Genomic DNA, 6,000 nt, shown 5'->3' on the forward strand with positions numbered 1-6,000 from the left:
AGGCTCGCTTCATCCTTCTTTGATACAACTGCCCATGGCAAACAGCTGCTAACCGTCTTTCTTCGATAAGGCTTAACTCATTAAACCTTGTACGAATCCACTCGGCTTCGTCCAGCTTGACGTCCAATAATACCCTCAGAGAAGGGATCTCCACTTCAACTGGTAGGACCGCTTCCATACCATACACAAGGGAGTAGGGGGTTGCCCCGGTCGACGTACGTACTGAAGTATGGTACCCATGCAAAGCGAAAGGTAACATCTCGTGCCAATCCTTGTACGTAACGACCATCTTCTGCACAATCTTCTTGATGTTCTTGTTAGCTGCCTCTACAGCACCATTCATCTTCGGTCTGTAAGGAGAAGAATTGTGATGTTCAATCTTGAAATCTCTACATAAGTCTTTCATCATTTTGTTGTTGAGATTCGAACCATTGTCAGTAATGATTCTCTCGGGAACCCCATAACGACAGATGATTTCCTTCTTAATGAACCGGGCAACCACTTGTTTGGTGACGTTGGCATAGGAAGCTGCTTCCACCCATTTGGTGAAGTAATCGATCGCAACCAAGATGAAGCGATGTCCATTAGAAGCAGTTGGCTCTATCCTCCCAATCATGTCAATGCCCCACATGGCAAACGGCCACGGCGAGTTCATGACATTCAACGGGCTTGGTGGTACATGCACCTTATCAGCATAGATTTGACATTTATGGCATTTCCGAGCATATTTGAAGCAATCGGATTCCATAGTCATCCAATAATATCCGGCTCTCAGCAACTTCTTCGACATTGCATGACCACCAGCATGGGTACCAAACGAACCCTCGTGCACTTCTTGCATTAACAGGTCTGCTTCGTGTCTATCCACGCATCTGAGCAAGACCATGTCAAAGTTCCGTTTGTACAGCACATCATCCTGATTCAGATAAAAGCTTCCAGCCAGCCTTCTCAGGGTCTTCTTATCATTCTTCGACGCACCCTCAGGATACTCTTGAGTCTTGAGGAATTCTTGATGTCAAAGTACCACGGTTTATCATCAATAGCATTAACAGACTCGGCTGCAAACACATACGCAGGCCTCTCGAGTCGATTTACCGCAACATGTGGCACCTGATTCCACCAATGAACCTTTATCATGGAAGATAAAGTAGCCAAAGCATCAGCCATTTGATTCTCGTCTCGGGGGACGTGATACAACTTCACCTTCTTGAAGAACGTCAGTATTCTTCTGGTGTAATCTCTATACGGAATCAAATGTGGCTGGTTTGTATTCCAATCTCCATTGACCTGATTGATCACTAGAGCAGAATCTCCAAAAATATCAAGTGTTTTGATCCTCAGATCAATGGCTTCTTCTATCCCCATGATACAAGCCTCATACTCAGCTTCATTGTTGGTGACGTCGAATGTCAATCTGGCAGAGAAAGGTATATGAGCACCTTTGGGATTGATCAACACTGCCCCAACACCGTTACCGTTCATATTCACAGCCCCATCAAACATCAGTGTCCACTTGTCATCAGGATCTGGTCCTTCCTCGACAAGCGACTCTTCACAGTCTTTCGTCTTCAGATACATGATGTCTTCATCAGGGAATTCAAACATCATAGGCTGATAGTCGTCGATCGGTTGTTCGGCGAGATAGTCGGACAAAATACTACCCTTGATGGCCTTCTGTGACGTGTACTGAATGTCATACTCGGTTAAAATCATCTGCCAACAGGCAACACGTCCGGTGAGAGCTGGCTTCTCAAAGATGTATTTCACAGGATCCATCCTAGAAATCAACAGAGTAGTATGGTTCAACATATACTGCCTTAGTCGGCGAGCAGCCCAGGCCAAAGCACAGCAAGTTTTCTCGAGCAGTGAATATCTTGTTTCATAGTCGGTAAACTTTTTGCTTAGGTAGTATATGGCATGCTCTTTTCGACCAGACTCGTCATGCTGACCCAATACACACCCCATCGAAGTCTCAGTGACTGAAAGGTACATGATCAGTGGTCTCCCTGGAACTGGAGGGATAAGGATTGGAGGGTTTTGCAAGTATTCTTTGATTTTGTCAAAAGCTTCCTGACAGTCATCATTCCATTTGATCGCCTGATTCTTTCTGAGTAGTTTGAAAATTGGTTCACATGTGGCAGTTAGATGAGATATGAACCTTGCAATGTAGTTCAACCTCCCTAAAAACCCACGGACTTGCTTTTCCGTTTTCGGTTCAGGCATCTCTTGAATAGCTTTGACTTTAGCTGGATCTACCTCAATCCCTTTCTCACTGACAATGAAGCCTAAGAGCTTCCCGGATCTCACTCCAAACGTACACTTGTTCGGATTCAGCCTCAGTTTGAACTTGACCAGTCTGTCAAACAACTTCTGCAGATTTACCAGGTGCTCCTCTTCCGTCTGCGACTTCGCAATCATATCATCCACGTACACTTCGATTTCGTTGTGCATCATGTCATGAAAGAGAGTCGTCATTGCCCTCTGATAGGTAGCACCGGCGTTCTTCAGCCCAAACGGCATAACTTTGTAGCAGAAAGTGCCCCAAGGTGTGATGAATGTCGTCTTTTCCATGTCCTCTGGCGCCATCTTGATCTGGTTATAGCCTGAGAAACCGTCCATGAAAGAGAATACCGAGGACTGAGCCGTATTATCCACCAATACATCAATGTGAGGTAATGGGAAATCATCTTTCGGGCTCGCCCTATTCAAGTCCCGGTAATCGACACACATTCTGACTTTGCCATCCTTCTTCGGCACGGGAACAATGTTGGCAACCCATGGCGGGTAACTTGTAACAGCCAGGAAACCTGCATCCCACTGCTTCTGAACCTCTTCCTTGATTTTGACAGCCATATCAGGACTAGTTCTGCGAAGCTTCTGCTTGACCGACGGGCACTCTTCCCTGAGAGGTAACCGATGCATCACAATGTCTGTATCCAACCCAGGCATATCTTGGTATGACCAGGCGAATATTTCCACATATTCTCTTAGCATCTCAATTAGCCTCCTCTTGACAGAGTCTTCTAAAGCAGCCCCGATCTTGATCTCTTTTCTGGCGTCTTCAGTACCCAGATTCACAGTTTCCAACTCTTCCTGATGAGGTTGGATGACCCTTTCCTCTTGCTTCAGTAATCTGACCAATTCTGCAGGGAGTTCACAGTCTTCCTCACTCTCCTCTTCAGCTTGGTAGATGGGATTGTTGAAATCATACTGAGCCATAACAGAGTCGTTCACAGTGGATGCCAAAAGATCACTTCTGCATGTTTAATGTTTTGTTTTTAGAAAAAGATTTCAATAAAGTCACAAAAAACAAAAACATTGCCATTTTTATTGTTTTGAAAAAGTGGAAAAACAGAAACTAGAAAGACAAAGATCTCAAAATTTGATTGAAAAAAACGTCCTTTATTTATAAACATTGCGAACATGATGTGGCCCTACAATGAACCACTACGCCCTGGGCGGAACGTAGGGTTTTCATGCAAAATGAAAAAACAAAAGAAAATTACTCTGTCAGTAGAGTAACTTGGACCACTTCTTCAGCCGTCCAATTGTTGATAATCTCGCCTGGTGCACAAGGGCGGACCCAGACATCCAAATCACGATCACTGTCTTCACCATCAGTAGCAAAGACATCTCCATGGTTCATCAGCCCAGCGCTGGTGAAGGTGCTCGGACCTGCTTGTACGTTCTGCTCTGCTGCGAGAGGCTCGTACCCAATGCCGAATTTGTCTTCCTTTACCGGCAAGTCAACCATCTTGCCCCAGCCTTCAGCTCTTCCGGAGTCAACCACCTCCTTGGCCTGCTTGTACGACGAAATTGAAGCACCCGGCTTCCTCTGCTCGGCACAAGCAACCCCTTCCAACGCCACAGTCTCGAACGCCTGGCACAGGGTTTCGTGGATCTCGCCATCTACCTCAACATACTTGAATGAGGAGAGATGACTCACCAGAATCTCCTCTTCGCCACACACGGTCACAATCTGACCGTTCCAGACATATTTGAGCTTCTGATGGAGAGTTGACGAGACTGCTCCAGCGGCGTGAATCCAAGGACGCCCCAACAAACAGCTGTAAGCAAGCTGAATGTCCATCACATAGAACACGATGTCGAAGGTCTCCGGACCTATCTTCACTGGCAAAGTGACTTCACCAAACACAGAACGTTTGGATCCGTCAAATGCACGCACTATCAGGTCACTGGGAGTGAGCACGACTCCCTCGACATCGATCTTCTTCAGAATCTGCTTCGGAAGGACATTCAGGGACGACCCGGTGTCCACTAGCACGTGAGATAGTACTGCACCTTTGCACTCCATAGTGATGTGCAAGGCTTTGTTGTGATTGCGGCCCTCAGGCGTTAGGTCTAGGTCAGTGAAACCTACACCATGCCTGGTACTCACATTTGCTAGAACACCCTCCAGCTGGTTGACTGATATCTCCTGCGGGACATACGCCATATTCAACATTTTCAGCAAGGCGTCCCGATGTGCCTCAGAACACATCAACAAGGAGAGTATCGAGATCTTCGACGGAGTCTGGTTGAGTTGATCAACAATCTTGTAGTCACTCTTCTTTATGATCTTCATAAACTCCTCGACATCTTTCTGAAAAGAACCCTCAGCCTCCTTCTGAGCCGGTTCTTCGTCAACCATTGTTTGTTTACCCTTAGCCCTTGCAGATGACTCAGCAGCAGTATCTCTCAAAGGCTGAGGAGCAAACAGTCGTCCACTCCTTGTGAAGCCTCCCTGTCCTCCAACATTGTCCACTACAGGACTTGTAACAGCAGGGATCCTCACAGGAGCACTGATCGTAACCGGTGCTTGGTTAACTGGCCTCGTTTGGTTACCAGCCCTCCTATCTCGGCGATAGGCATTGTCATAACTCCACGGAACAGCTCTACTATTTCCAACTTGTCCTCTGCCGGACGCCACAATAGTAGTAGGTGCTCTGATGGTTATCGGGGTAGGAATAGTAACCGGAGTATTGCTGGTGGTGGGTGTACTGACAGCCCCACGCCCTCTTCCTTCAGCCGGTTTATAAAAAATGGTGACAGTAGACACTGCCCCATTATCTCTAGTAGCACGGCTGAACTGCAAACAGCCCTCATCCATCAGACTCTGAATTCCAGCCCTCAGCTGGTCACAACCGTTGGTAGATTCTGAACAACCCAAACAATCTTCTGAACAACCTGGGTCAACACCCCCCTTCAACAATCGGCCCTTGACGACCAACAAAGACGTCTGAACATCCTCAACATCTACGATTAGGTCTTCAGCTTCCCCATCTTCAATATTATTAATCCTATGCCCTCCATGTTGTGGCATAGGATTGTTTACCACATTCGGAACCGGAGAGAAGTTGATTGCCTTGGAATCAATCAAGTCCTGGACCTTGTGCTGAAACGCCCGGCATCTTTCAGTATGGTGGCCTGGTGCCCCAGAGTGAAAATCACATCTTACATTGGCATCATAGCCGGGTGGCAGCACGGTAGGAGTTGCCATCGTACGCAACTCTACAAACCCTAACCGGAGTAGCTCGGGTAGTAGCTCTGCGTAAGACATAGGCAAAGGATCAAATCTTCTATCAGGATTCAACCTCTGTCTCTGCTGAAAAGGTCGTTGTTGTTGTTGTTGTTGTTGTTGAGGTCGTTGCGGTTGTTGTTGCTGAACCCTTTGTTGTTGTGGACGCGGTTGGGGTGCAGGAATGGTCACTGCAGCTACTGGACGATACTGGTCCCTGTTTGCACTTGCTCTGTACACACCCCCTCTGTGCTGTACAGCATTGGTCTCTCCTTCTCTACGGCGAGGTGCCCCAGAGAAGGGTTTCTTTGATGACGATGAGGAACCGGTATCGTGGATCCTCCCAGCCTTGATCAGGCTCTCAGTTCTTTCGCCGCAGATGACGACGTCAGAAAAGCTTCCGAATGGGCAACTTCCCATCCGGTCCATGTAGACACCTTGCAGAGTGCTAATGAACATGTCAGTCAACTCCCTTTCCAGCA

Source organism: Lathyrus oleraceus, chromosome 2 (assembly GCF_024323335.1).
Source record: "Lathyrus oleraceus cultivar Zhongwan6 chromosome 2, CAAS_Psat_ZW6_1.0, whole genome shotgun sequence".
NCBI lineage: Eukaryota > Viridiplantae > Streptophyta > Magnoliopsida > Fabales > Fabaceae > Lathyrus > Lathyrus oleraceus.